General features: G+C 31.2%; 1 long non-coding RNA gene across 1 annotated transcript in view; it reads right to left on the reverse strand.

Annotated features, from left to right (window-relative positions):
- The window catches only part of LOC148235952 (uncharacterized), a 77,274-nt gene extending 69,183 nt beyond the window's left edge, over positions 1-8,091 (reverse strand). Inside the window, exon 1 of the long non-coding RNA XR_015809345.1 lies at positions 8,011-8,091. This is a non-coding gene — a long non-coding RNA (uncharacterized LOC148235952). The remainder of the gene's footprint in view (positions 1-8,010) is intronic.
- Between the last annotated feature and the right edge of the window lie 8,108 nt (positions 8,092-16,199).

Below are 16,199 nucleotides of genomic sequence, written 5' to 3' on the forward strand. Positions count from 1 at the left end.
TTACATGTAAACAGTGGAAAGGGAAGAAAGGGGCAGCGACGCGTCGCAAAAGAAGGGCTGGACCCTAAATTGAATTTGCACCGAGGACGTCCAATTTATTAGCGAATCATTCAATTTCGCGAAAATTTTATTCAAAATTGTAATTGTGTCAGGGCTCCCGCGAAATAAACGGACTTAATCGGATTACTCGAAGGCGCGGGGACTAGTTTGGGCGTCGCGGCGCCGATTCCAATTTCGAGCGTCGAATTTTAACCGACACGACACAAAAGGCTTCAAATTAGCGAACGGGCCGCGATTTAAAGCTTGACTTTGGACCAAAACGGCGCAAAAAATAAAAGAGGATTGATCCACGGAGAGAGAAAGAAAAAAATGTATAAATACGGGATCCGGTCTAATTGAATCCGGGAAATTTCTATTCGGAGAGCCGATCTCGTCGAGATTAACAAATCGAACCGACAAAACGCCGAACGGGAAACTTGCGAAATTTGCGGTAGAAATTCCATCAATTCGATGCCGTTGGTTGCTACGTTTTCAAGATACTGTTCGACAAGCAATAAATTTGGCTTTGGCATCAAAATATAGCCAATATCAATTTGAAAAACCTATCTCTAAAACTAAAATAACGACGGTTTATACCAATTTGCTATTTGATTAATTACTAAATAAATAATTACAATTGAATACAAATAGAATTAAAGGCAAGATAATGTTAACTCAATCAGAACGATAGCTAAGTGGTAAAATTCGGGGCTCGGAATTTGTGATGTAGCGATTTATGTTTAAACAACTCTAAGCAAGAGTGACGCCAGACACAAATCTGAAGTCCCGCGAACTATGCACACGAACCTAGCAGTTGTCTACAAGCACGCCACATTCCTACTACCCCTTCCAACGGGCGGATTGGGTATAAAGTTCATGTACACGACTGTGTATATTACACGGTGCAAAACCTGATTATATACCCTCGACTCTACTACACATCGACGCTCGGACTAATTTTTGCGCTTTACAGTCTTATCCGTAAAAATCTTAAAATTGTATATATACTTTATGCCCACAGACTTTTTTTGGGTAGATGGGAGCATCTCTCTCACCTTGATAAATCTCCCCCAATCTTAATAAAATTGAAATATTTAAAAAACGACCACCTACTAGCTAATTTTTGTCGTCGTCCCCCCCCCCATCATGTAAAAATCTGAAATGACGTTCCTGGACCTCACGCTGCACGTGCGGTCTATTTTAATAGCGTAAAATTTAACTTTATAGTGCAAATAAATTAATTTATTGTGCAAGGTATTAAATGTATAGTGGAAATTATTAAATTTATAGTGCAAATATTTCACACCCATAAATATTCCGAGGAAATAATTTCCGCACGTATATCATTAATGAAGAGTAAAAAGAACAGAGAACCCAGATTGAATCCCTGTGGTACTCAAGTTTAAAAGAAATACTAATCAGATTGATGATTGCACTAGCGTACATATTGACGGTGGCAACTTAAGTAACTCGAAAAACACCTAATGAACTTTACTTTAAAAAAAATTGTTAAATGGATTTTCGGTATAGATCACATCAACCTGGATTTTAAGGTATAAGAATTTTGTCCATGCTTTCGAAAAACATAAAAGGTTAGTGACCATGGAACGACGCGGACGAAACCCGTGTAGTTGGTCTACTAGCGCTTACCAACAGGGGTTGTGAATATATCTGTAAATAATTATATCAGACAACAAGAAATTTTCTATACACGATTTATCACCCTTTTTGAGAATTTTTAAGCGATAAATTGTAAATTAATCAAAGGAGAGCAATAAAATTACCAAGACAGCATTACAATACAAAGTCAGTAATGAAGCTCGGTTTTGTGAAACAACGCGATTTGAGATTTTCATAACCATACTTCATGTCTAAAATATTAATCTCGTTAATGACTTAAACGGAAGACCGTGAGATCAGATTGTCTCATTGAATATGATTCGTCAAAGACGGAATAAATATGTCAACGAAAGCATCAGCAATATCTTTATAGCCATCGAAAGCTTTTCCATAGCGATGTATCACTGTCGGCGCGGAATGTGTACACCGACGTATCTCTAAAACTTTCACAAGACATGCTTTTTTTAGAGTATTACTATAGTGTCCCTCGAAAACCATTTTGGGTATATCCTACTGCTCATACAGTCTCATTTTCTTGAGAAACATTTGTCGAACACACCGTAAATTTTATCATATAAAGCGTTAAGAGTTACGTCTAAGTTGTCGCATTGATAGACTCGCGTTCAATTACATTTCGACAACATACTATTAGGTAAGTCAAAATTGATATTTTCGAATATCGGCGCATATTTAAATTCGGCGCTTCAATAATTAATGGAATTTAATTATAGTTAAATGTAAATTTAAATTTAATGAATATGTATGTATATACAACTATAATATGTATGTATATACAAGTATAGTAAAAGTACAGAACGTAAACACATTTTTTAATTCGCATACTTAAAATACTTAAATGCACCTTATAATAATATTTTTTTACAAAATATGTATGTTTAATATAATATATTACTATAAGTTTACTTTTTTAATAGCAGCTGTTTATTTATTGACAAGCAATATAATAAGAAAAGCTTTACATTGATTTTAAAATAGGTGAAAATATTTCTTACTAAGATTTAGTACGAAATATTTTCAAACCTATATCGCTATCTTCCTTGAAACAGGTAATATATAATTGTTTTCTATATTTGGTTTGCTTTAAATTGAAGGTATTCGTAAAGCATAATTAATTCCAAATCCGTGACTTATTTATAAGGTCATGATCACAATAGAATCAATATTTATTACCCAGTTGTAGAGATATTTAAATATAATGGATTGCTTGGCGTTCTTTGTCATAAAGGAATTTCTATAGAAATTGTTTAATCACTAATAATTTATTATAATATATATTATATTTATTATTTATTGCTTATGCTATTAATCTGATTATGAGATTATTGAAAGTAGTTTATTATCTCTTTTAATTAGTCAATTAAAATATATATTTGTAATAAGCTTTATTTATTGTATTTAAGTATAATATTTAATCCACTTTAAAAGACACATTACAGAATTGTCGTGTTTTTTTCACAACGCTACGTTACGCATAGGAAACGGTTAAAGTGTATTAGTTTCTCGTTCCCATGAGAATTTTACTTAAGGTGTATACAAATGAATTGAAATGGGTATAAAAAGGACGGAAGTGACGACTATTGTAAGTATACTTATATTCCAGTATAATTTTTATTAAAATTTTATTTGTAATTCTATTTTCAGTATTGTATAAAAAACACTATATCCAAATATTATTAGTGATATATATATCTAGATTAAATTATTTATAGCACCTCAGACGATAACTTCAACTGAGATTTGTTTAACTACGTGCGGCGTCGAAACGAAATTCTGCCTCTAAATTCTAACCGTTAATTAACGAGATGTTTGCAATTGAAGGGCAATCGAATGAATACATACATTCGTAATTGATTTTGAGGCCAAAACCAGCGCAATAGACAGTTTACGTCGATAAAGTTTAAACCGTCGTCATTCGAGCCTTGATCTTTGCAGATTCTTGTTTATTTGCCTTTCGTGCCAATTTCCACGCCCGGTCTAAATTTCTGTAAATTTTGCGATCGGAGCGCAAACTGTCGGACAATTTTCGTTTGGGAACACTTGTGGCCAGCTCGGGAGACATTCGTCCTGAATTATTCATGAGATCCTTTTCAGGCCTCGGAGATTGTGCGGGAGGCCCGGGCACGTGTGTTAATAATAAGCACACACATTATTATCTCTCTCGTCGGCACAATAAACTGTCTTAGGAGATAATTTATGAATATCATCACGATACGACCTAGGCAGGAAGCGCCAGATCAACTGCTTTCGTGGCTTAATGAATAATGATTACATTGTTGTGTCAGGGCCAGTAACGCTGTTTACTAATTATCGTCTAGTGTTTAACATACGCTTTGTATTAATGATATGCAATTATTTATTAGGCAAAATAGCGCTCAAAATCTCTAAGCTTTAAATTTAATTGCATGTTTGATATTCGAGTTTAATCAAGAGACGCACTTAGTGTGAAATTGTAATTTATCATGAATAAATTATCAGCGGAAGAAAAATTAACTTAAAATTTAGGTTTTTTATTAACTTTAAAAGTAAAGAAAATCCTAGGGTTACGCTTTGAATATCTGCAATAGAAATAGGTATGAAGAGAAGAAAGTAAAGTGTGAAAGTCAATGTATTGAAAATTACAGTAAAAAGCTTATAAAAAATATTCCATTATTTCTGCCATGATTTTGACTAGTGAGTCATGTAGTAAGAATATTGTAAATATAACTGAAAAATTCAAATGACTAACGTTTCATAATAATTAAAATTATTTTACAAAAGCTAGTTCACCGATAAGAAAAAAATTACCAAATTTTATAATGTGATTGCGTACGATTGTAAAAAGCTCACTAGTATAGTTTTTTAAAGTTTGCGAACCCTAAAGTTGTGACTTCATAGCCAATGAGTCTCATGGTGGAATCTAGTTAAAGTTTTTATTGAAGAATATTTACAATTGTTGCGACAGACGATAAATGGCGAGATGTTTGCACCGAGCGGTGGTGGAGAATCTGGCGCAAGGATGATGTCCGTGAGAGATTCTCAGAGGTCTAGTAGGTGGCGTGGCAGCGAATGTACAGCGAAAGTGGATTCCTTTCTGCTACAATGGTGCTCAATATGGAGGAGTTTTTCTCGGGATGTGAGTGCCCATGACAGTATGTTGTTCACGAACGGTTTTCTGGTCTCTTAGAGTGGCTGCTGGTGACTGCCTACTTCTCATCAAAGTCCAGGCTTAAGTATCCAGAGCTACAAAGCTTCCTGATCAATTGCAATTATACCACGATCGTCCAGCCAATAGCTGTAGTTGCTTCTTAGTACGCCGAAATAGGTATACGCCTTTAGAAAGTGACGTTAGCTTGATGCGCATGGCATTGCAATGGGAATGTTGTGAATGATTTATTATATTCGTGATCGTTTCGCAAAAAATTAATATTCTCTCAATGACGTAGAATATTTACTGTAAGAACAAAACTCGAGTTATTTATGGAATTTTTTCTGGTCGTGACGAGGGCTATTGTGTTGTTTCTTTGTTGATGGATGATCATTTTGGTCACAGTAAATTAATGCAAGTTTTTTAAAATCTGTGTGGGATCGCCACAGTTCAGTAAAATACATTAAAACTGATTTTTTGTCTACGTATTTGCATTACTGTAATAGGAAAGTGGCTTTACAAGAGCATCCAGCACAATTATATTAAATTTTTAAATTTAGTTATTATTGCGCATCACCATATATGTCAACATTACTTCAAAATCATTCGCTAAACCAGCAAAAAGAAGCGTGCAAAGAAAATGCAGGTAAAATGAAATATTTTGAAATATACAGACTTTTTTCATTGACGTATCATAAATTATAATTGGCTTCTTAAATGACGAAAGAAAAAGGTAGGCGGGATACTGTAAGGAGCAGATCATCGCTAATTCCAATAATCAAATTTGGTCAAAAGTATAGCAGTCGCTTTTAATTAGTCAGGAAATAACACAAATCTTTAGACAGCCCAGTTAATCTTTGATACATTACTACAAATTAATACCAGCACGATAAACTAGTGGTATAGTGAGTGACCTGACAGATCTGTGCTTAAATCCCATATAGACTCTTTTTTTCAATTTTCATCATATCTGTAAGTTCAGAATTAGTGATTATTATATAATTTAAATTCCGATCCATCACCACATATTAGATTTTCTTAGCTTTTTTTAACTCAGAAATTAAAATAAAATCGATGCTCTTGATTGTGTTTATCTCGTTGTAATACATTACGATAAAGTCTGTCATGTTGTAAGCAAATATTTTTCTTTAGACTTTTTAATGCGATAATTATTGCAATAGTCTTTACTTTAAAATAAAAAAGATCGAAACTTAAGATTCAGCAATATAGCCTAAAGTTTTCATCCTCGACTGTTACGTTAAAAAAAGTTAATCAATGGTATTTTAACAGCAAAATATCTTTATTATTATTTTTATCCGTTTAGGGGCGCAAAAGTGTTCAAAATAAAGTAATAAAATTAAAAGCGACAAAGTTAAGCCATTAAAGAAGTTTTTTTATGTAAAATTTAGGATAAAAAGAAACAATACGTAACGTTGTTTTGTACGATTTACGAAAAATGCTTTTCTTTTCACGTTCCCCGAGCCTTTTTGCGAAGTTTGCAAAGTTTTTCGATTACAGAACGTTTCGGCGGCGTGAAAAATATTCGATTCGTGTGTACAACTCAAACTGTGATAATTTAAACCCGACCGTTTAAAATTTGAGTTATTTACAACGCAGATTTTTATTTGCACCGAGTTAAGCTTGGATTTTATGTACAATCTATGAGAGACTTAAATATTTTTGAGGATAAGAAACATTGAAATGAAGTAAGATTAAATAAAAGCACAAACTCTTGTTTCTTCCTCTTGAAATAATAGAAATCGAAAGATCGTATAACATACTTAAGGGTTAACTCTGACGTATGTTGGACAAATTTAAATTCACTAAATGCATCGCAGTATGTCTCATACCAAAATTGACCGAAATAAGTTATTTAAATGAAGCAAAACATATACTAGTGTATATATGTTACATCTAAAATCAATATCAGATTTGTCCCACTTACCTACTTTTGAGTGAAACGCAGAAAATAATTTTGATTACTGAATATTTATTTAGTTTTATTATTTCAATATGTCTTATTTTGGCAAAACTATTTGAAAAATAAAATAGAAGTGTCATTAAAGCACTTTAATTTTATAACATATTGAACCATCATGTAAATGTTGTTTTTATTTTTGATTTTTTGGGATACGTTTTACTTAAAGAAACGCTGATCATTTACTGACGTTTAAAGCTTTGTATTCAAATCAATGTTAGTAATTATCAATGTGGCTTAAAATGAGGTAGCTCGTCAGAAATTTTATATAATCAAAATACTAGTTCTATTGTATATTATATTTAATGTAAGTTTTCCCAAAAAATAGCTTATCTCGAATATGCGTACACCTGAATAAGCCCATAAGTGAGTACGTCATGGATATACTTTATCTCTCGTATTGTTTCATATTGTTCATAATATGCAAAATTTTGGATACAGTTTTAATGTTAGCACATACTTATAATATGAATTTCAGTAATATATAAGATTCTTTGGACGTTTACTTCTCCAAATGAGGTGGTCGTAATTCTGCCTAAATAATAACTGAGATTTAATAATGTATGTGATATTTTTTTTAGGACCTGACTGCGTGAAAACTTGTTAGGGAAAACATGAAAAAGATCCCAGAGATACAGAAATTAATAAGATCCTCTTGATTACATGGAATAATTGGTAGTGTACAAACCATCTGACAAAAAAGTTCTTCAGATAAACAAGATAAGCACAAAAATTAAAATACAGTAAAATATGTTTTACCAAACAGAATATGCAACGTCTCGATAAATTTGAAAGTCCTGAAGTACATTTTTGGATCTTAGCGAGACATTAACATCGTATAATGAGCACTAAGGGTTAAACACAGGTGTGCAAATGCTACTGCAATACCGTTTTATCAATATTTATTAGAATGTAGCGTCTCTAGAAATTTTAAAATGAGTTAAGAAGCATACTTTTTTGTATCTGGTAGTGACATGACAGAAAATGGCTGATTAGTAATAAATATAATTAACCCATATACTCGTAATAAGATTAGTCTGTAGTTCTAAAAAAAGTCTGCAAAGCAGACATCACATAAACTTACTTTCAGATTTAAAGTGATGGTTTCTTTGTAAGATTTGTGATTGAAAATAAAACATGAATTTAATAAGAAAAGAATGGAGCGATACTTTCTCACCAAAGCCGAAGTATTACGTTTTAAGGGTATTTTTTTAATAGTATTACGTACTTGGATATCTGGTAGATAGATTCACTTGAAGTGACTTGAATATTCACAGCAACTGTAGTCTTTTGCCTGCTCAAAGAGGCCCTGGAAAAAAATAAATTATTATTATTTGACTCATGACCATCTTCATATAAAATATGTATGTATTTATAAAATTAAAATAAAATATTTAAAGCTTAGTTTAACACATTCACATAATTTATAACAATGTTTATATGTATGTATATATCCATAGGTACAAGAGAAAAATATTAGTTACGACTCTTATAAGTAACTGTCCTTTGTTTGCCAAGAACAGACAAGTACCTCCAGGAATCCTCATCATGTGTGCCATTCATTTCATGATTGATGCCGTGAATGGAAACGAACATGGGATTAGATTTGAAGGGTTCTTCGCGCTGGGTATAATTTCCGAAATTCGTCTAGTTCCAATAACCACTCGAGATCGATTGGGATCTCGGTTAAATTAATTCATGGCGTCTGCGGCCGGTAAACAGACAAGAGTGTTGTACTTACATTTAAGAGACGGACATTTAATTTTTGATGTCTCGTCTGGAAAGTTTGCCCTGAATTCTATCTCAAGATTGAACCGAGAGGCGAATAAAAGTACATTTAGTTAAGACCTTGCATTGAAACATCTTTTCAGAATTCGCACGTCGCGCTCGAGGGAAAAGTTTCGCTTCAAAAATTTTCAGAAAAGTTCACTTTTTAAAGTACCCGTTACTATACTATTCTCTTATAGTCGAATGATAAGTTCTGGATTTTTCATATACTCGTACTACGAAAAATATCTAGAGTATTTTATTTTACGATTGACTTTTTAACCTTTAGAACGACACTTTATTTAGTTTTTAACATATGGATCTGGGAGCGCATTTGGATATAAGACGCGCTGTTTTAGGTAACATTTATTAATAAGTGTTTCAAGATTGTAAACACTTGCATTGTTAATAAATTTGCATCGATAATTTAATGTCATTTTTGTAATGAGTTTATCAATAACAAAAACTTGTGCTATGTGGCCAACTAACCTTTTTTTTATTTAAAAAATATTTTTTTGCATTCCGGAAGTAGTTAGTATTATATATAGCTCATATGTTATGTTAATATTATATTTGTGAATAATGAACGTTCAATATAAATCTTAGCTGAAGTTCCAAAACGCCTTTTCTCTATATTTAGATAATTAATTGTTTAAAATATTTATTATTAAGAGGTATTGTCACTGTTTTTCATTAATACAGTGACAATACCTCTTGATGCGAAAATTCAAGTTAATGTCGTTTATACGGATTTTGAAAATTGTCGGAACTCGGATCCTCGAATGCCTTAACTCGGTTATTTTCTAGATATCGTAGATAATTTGTGATCTATTGCGGAAGATTGCCGAAAAAGTATTTCATCCCTTTGGGGGTGCTACAAGGGCCCTTTACGTTATTTATTTTTTACATCAATATGTCAGTTAAAAATTAATATTTTCTACTGTATGCAGATGATTCAAAATTGTTTAAATGCATTCGATTTTTTATGGTCTCTTTCTCTATACAGAGTGATTAAGATTCTCTATGGAGATGAGATTCTGTTAACCGTCTGTTCTTTAGTGTCAGAAAATGTTTTTTTTATCAATCCCATTGCCACCAGTTTATTCTTATGATCGCGATGGAAACAGTTTGGCTAGAGAAACTTTCATTAAAGATCCGGAGATTCTCTCTACACTTAATCTACGTATGTGATAAATTTCAATCAATTTGTCAGTTATTAGCATCCTCTATGATACTATAGTTTGCAGCATTCTTGAATCGAAATTTTAATTTGAAATTCCCGAATAACCAAATAATATGAAAATATGATAGATACACGCCAGTCAAATGCATACTATTTCAAATACGTTTGTAAATTTACAGGTATTATATTTCAGTAATATATTATTCTCAGTATTATATTTTGTATTAAGGTAATAATTACATTTTGTGTAAAGGCAATCATGACACATTGGGAAAACATATTTAATCATGACATTCAGATGTGTTATAAATTAATAAAAGGATGTTTGTAGCATACTGTCTAATATAATAAATTAATATATAATACATATTATAGTTGAAATCGATATTATACATATATCAAATATTTATCACTAGATATACTTTTAAATTGACATAAAATAAAATTGAATTATTTACTTAGTAGTTGAAATCAGTTAGCCGTGATTCACCTGATTTTAATTGAAAGCTAGCCCAATAGTGGAATCAAATATTTATGTTGTGAATTAAACCTCTCGACTGTGGTCAATGTTCGGTTTCGGTCCGATGGTTTTTGCCCTTTGGGTTCGAAGTAGGAAACAGAAGAAGATGATTAATTACTACGCCTAATCGACCGAATAAGGATGAGCCGAGATTTCAGCATCCCCTTAAAATGAATATCATAAACGAACACCGACACTGAATATTCAGTAACGCTGATTTTATATTATCTTTGCGCAAAATCGTAATTAAATACGTCTCAGAGAATTAATAAATATTTCCCGCTAATTAAACGCGACCATCTCACAATCATAATTAGGGTATCGCGCGCACAATAATAATTCCTGGGTAAATATGACAATGGAGCGAGAAATATCGGTGAATGGAGAGATCAAAAACTTTGAGAGGAAGCAAAGTATAATTTACTGGCTATATCCGGCGAAACATACGATCTTTTGTTTATTAATTTATCACAATTTAAGCTTAAAGCTAATTATTATCTATAATATATTTGATAATTTTAGACAATAAAATAAATTTATAAAATATTTATTTTTGTCAGTTTTGTCAATAAATAGAAAATTTTCAGTGATTTACATTCTCTGACTCTTTTCAACTAGTGTTTATACGTATTAACATTTTTATTTACTAACATATAGATATTAAGGTTTTATTGCTTAGAGAAAAAATGTTAATTTTTTTACATAAAAATAGTCGTCAGTTTTTTTTCATGAAACGCTTTTTTTCGTATATTTTTCTAGTTTTATTTAGAAATAATTTAGAAGCCGTGCTAAAAAAATTAATATTAATTTATTTTTTATTAATATTGATACGCGTGTTACATGAGTGAACATTGTGGGCCGCATGCTACCCACGGGTCTCGGGCTGGACACCCCTGTTTTAATTGATTTTGTCGAAAAGATGTATAACTTTGTTCTATTGTTCTACTTTCCGCTTGGGAAATCGCTCCAAATCTTAGTTAATTTGAGGGACACGAATCTATTATTTCAATGACCCTTTGAAGAGGTCCTGTATTAACAATTTCAACGCAACAGTGTGATCCCAACAGATCTCAGTCTACAAGACTTTCAAATGAAAAATATCATGTGACAGATTCATATTCAGATATCAAGATATCCTAAAGGAATTGAGTGTTTTTAAAATTATTTTTAAAGAACTAAACAGACAATTTGAATGTGAACTGTTATTAACTGAACTAGTTTAATGATTGGGAATTAATTAATCAGCGCTAAACCATCACTTGTAAAAAGTTGTTACAGCTTAATAGGAAGTTCTGCTACAATACTATTTTTTTGTGGTTATTATTCAGACTACTATTTTTTTGTGGTTTACAAAACTTTTAGAGCAAGTAATGACTTGTTGCTAGACTATGTATTTGTCACCTTTATTTTTCTAATTAATAATTCTTAGAATATATATTTTTCTTTTTCTCAGTAGATAGGTCTGAAATCTATTAGACATTAGATATAGTTAGACAAAGTCTGAAATCTATTGGTTGTTTTTATATTGTATTAAATTAAAATTTATTAGCTATACATTAAATTAAATATTTAATACAATTAGATTTTTTTTAACTACTTTACTAAACAGTAAAACATAAAAATTTAAGATGTTGGTATTATTGTAGTTATTATACATATATAATTTAAGTGTGTTTGTATTAGGTAATTCCGAATTAAATGTCATTTTTCACTTTACAAGAAATCACTTTTAAATGTTTATATTTATTTATTAAAATTAAAATCAATTTATTTTTAAAGATATAACATTTTCCCACAACTCGGTCAATTTTTTAATTCAATTAGCATAAAATGTTAGTCTTTCTAAAGAATTCAAAATAAAATCATCTACATTTTTTTTTTCATCTCTGGAGTGTTGCATTGATAGAAATAAATAGTAGTAGAAATGAGCAAGGCTTGGAGAATAAGGTGGATGAGATAAAATTTTTAAGAAAAGTTCTTCAAGAGTCAATTTTGGCATTATGTTTTATGTATTTGCCAAATTAAAAAAAAAATCGTATAAGAAATTTATATTTCATGCAATTTTGTACTGTTTTATCATCGTAATGTTCTACCTTGGTTCACTGTTCTATCATTGTAAATTTTGAAGATATTTTTTTTATCGTAATGTAGAGTCTAGATTTGTGAATTCAGATAATAATCGGTCAAATCACAATTGAGTGTAAAACTTTTTAATTTAAAAAGAGACATTGCCTTCGGGATTACATAATACTAAATAAACTCTAAACACTGTTTCAATTACTTTTTTTTTTTTTTAATAATATATATTTACTTAGAATAAGGCGCAGTATTAAAAGCGCGCCATATAATGAGCGCACAGACAAAAACGCGCACGCCTTAATTATTTGGGGCATATAATTTTAATATAATATAATACATATATGTGCATTTATTTATATGTAAATCAAAACGCTAGCTGTACAGATATAATACTTACATTGAGTTTAAAAACAATGTAATAAAAATAACATTACATATTTATTTAGTGAAAAAGCAAAGCTCCTAATTGTACTATAGCGGAATAAGTCTTGTATAGCGCCCATTAATAATAGTTCACTGATTGCGATCAGATGAATTAGGAGATAAACTTTATTGGATTCTGGACCTCTTTGTCACCTGACGTTATGATCAAAAGGTCTGAAAAGAGGTCAGTTATTCGCATCGATGGACTTCAATCGTCTATGAAGCAAGAAGCCGGCGATTCATCTTAATTCGACTATTATGGAATGTATATTATTATATACACCTTAACGAAATAGTATTGGCAGTACAATAAAAACAAACATTTTTTTACGATACAAAAAATTCTGTTAAGTCCCCAGTGTGATAAATCAATATTATCGAGATAAACGTTTCGAAAGTATCGAAAGTGGGCAACGTATTAAAAAGATAAATCAATGGATTAAAGTTAAATTTATTATTAGTTTTCGGTGTAACCTTTTCCCGGGGGTGTTCGTGTGGAAGAACGATTTTAAGTTAGGGTTGCAGAAACTTTGGCGCGAGTTATTAAGTTTTCAAGAAAAACTTCAGCTCCGGGGCGAAATTGAGCGACAAAACCCCGATCGTAAAATAATATGACATCGACGGGATAATACAAATGTATTATCCCGTTGTATTAATGTATTTTTTTATACACATCTACATATATATATTTAATAATTTGATTTCGATTCAATTTTAAAACCAATCAGTCACGGGTATTCCGCAGCGGATAAGGCGGATTACGCAATTTAAATTTTATTATTTTTCAATACGGATTTTACATAGCGAAAACTCGTTTCTTATCAACCGTATCGATTGAACTGATGTTTTTATATAGAATTTATATATATATATTTTTGCGGTCATCAATGAAAAATTGCAAAACGCGTTGGGTGATATTATTTTTGACAGTTTGTCGGATAAAAATGGATGCCAAATACGGTATACTGTTTTAAAAAATTCATAACGAAAAAAATACACAGACGATGTGTCAAGAGAGGCGATTGATGTGCTATTTTAGGCTTGATATATCATTTTTGCGTGTATCAATATAAGCCTTGTTAATATATTATACATAGCTATTCAAAAATATGTAAAATTTATTTTTATTATTTCTAGTATACACAATAAATAAGTAATAAGTCACGTAAAAATCTCAATTATTTTTAATTGTATGATAAATCATATTTATTTAATATAAAATATATATTAAAATAAAACGCGTATGTATGGGAAATATTTCAATTTTATAGAGCACATTTATTAATAATAGTCGAAAAAATTGCTTTTTCATTGAACGGATTTTTATGAAGATAAAATTTAAACCCTGTCATGTTACGGATCACAACGAGATTTATGTTTAATGGGAATTATGTTTTCTTTGAAAGCCGTACTTCTAATATCCGTTGCTATGCAAAAAAATGTTTTAAAAATTTTCAATATATATTCGTTCAGAAAAATATATTACTATTTGAGTAAAGAAATTTCTGCGAAACATATACATGCATATGTGAATCAGTATAAAATATTTAAATCATATTATACATATAATATGATTATTATTAAGATATTAGATATTTTTCGAGAATGTATGCTTTCGTATAGTATTAAGCATAAATTGGCAAGGCAAATCAAGCCTTTTCTAAGCCATGTAAATACATATGTAAATGCTAAGCTAACCCTCGTCACGGAATCGGTAATATTAATCATGCAATAAATAACCAGCATGCTGCTTTCTTACTAGCTTAATAAATTTATGACTGTCAAATTTATATTGGAGAAGTTATATTCAAAACAAAGTCATTATAACTATGAGATCTTTTTAAAAAAATATTCAAATACGGAAATGTTAGGATAGAGTCGCAATTTACTTTTTTCTTTGAGAATTTTTTATTGGATTGTGACTCGCTTTGAAGTTGTTTAAACAAACACGTATATTGCGAAAAATATTCAAAGAATTTACGTATATAACGAGGGAGTGAATGAAAACTTTCTTTTATAACCCTTAAATGCTAGATTACGTCATTCGTATTCTTTATTTAATAAAAATATGTCATGCATATTATTTTTACTATTAATATAAATATTTTAAATTATCATGCAGGAGCAAAAATATCGACAATATACGTACTTATAGAATTAATTTAGTAATTAGCAATTTATATTTTATTTTTTCGATTAAATTAAGACCATCGTGGACTAACAGGTTACCCCAATGCGCCACGATGGTCGAAAGCAAATTATAAATTTATAAAACATAAAAAAACGTATATATATATAAATAAATATAACAATACTTTAACATAACAAAAAAAATTATAAAATATTAAAATTAAAATATATAAACCGGATCAGATCCTCGTAGCTAACATTAAATAAATCAATTTTCAATGCCAGCGTATTAAGGAGCCGTATGGCCACAGCTATAGGCGAGTCGGCAAGTGCGGATGTCCTAGCCCTAACTGCCATCAAAAGAGGTCTCGATCGTGATTCTCGAAAATGTTCCGGAACCCAAAACTGGAATTCCTCGAGAATAGCTGGATTGTCGACAGCACCTTTTAGTAGTTTGAAAAAATGCTTAGCGACATACAGCTTTCTGCGAGAAATCAGCGAATCATATCCCAACGCTCCTAAAAGAAAGGCGCTGGGATATAAGTACGGATAATAACCAAATGTCTTTTTGTAAAGGTATCTTAAATACCTTTTTTGAATTTTTTCTACTAAAAGGGAATATTTGGCTATTCGGGGATTCCAAATTATAGATCCCGATTCAAGAATGCTACGAGCTAAGGTGTCATAGAGGATGCGAATAACTGACGGATCGTCAAAGTGAAAGGCATTCCTCATAACAAAGCCGAGCATCTTGGAAGATTTATCACAGACGTCGTGTATGTGTAGAGAGAACCTCCATTTGCTCTCGAAAGTGATTCCGAGATCTTTAATGGAAGTTTCTCTAGTCAAAATGTTACCACCGAGATGGTAGAAATAAGCTGATGGCGAACGGGATCGAGAAAATGACACAGTATGGCACTTTCCGACACTAAAGGGCAGACGGTTAACGGAAGCCCATCTCCACAGAGAGTCTAAATCACTTTGTAGAGAGAAGGAGTCCGCAACAGATCGAATGCATTTATATAATTTTAAATCATCTGCGTACAGAAGAAAACTTGAATTTTTAATTGCTGTATTTATGTCATTAATAAATAACACAAAAAGCAGAGGTCCCAGATTGGATCCTTGAGGAACCCCCGAAGGGGTAAAATATTCTTTTGACAATCGGCCACCATAGGTTACAAACTGTCTACGATTGCTTAAATAACTCGAAAATAACCGAGTTAAATTATCTGAGCAACCGAGGTTCGACAATTTTTTTAATAATAACGTATGACGAACTTTGTCAAAGGCTTTCTCAAAATCTGTATACACG

Source organism: Plectrocnemia conspersa, unplaced genomic scaffold (genome assembly GCF_051122295.1).
Source record: "Plectrocnemia conspersa isolate PC_06_02 unplaced genomic scaffold, ASM5112229v1 ptg000004l, whole genome shotgun sequence".
NCBI lineage: Eukaryota > Metazoa > Arthropoda > Insecta > Trichoptera > Polycentropodidae > Plectrocnemia > Plectrocnemia conspersa.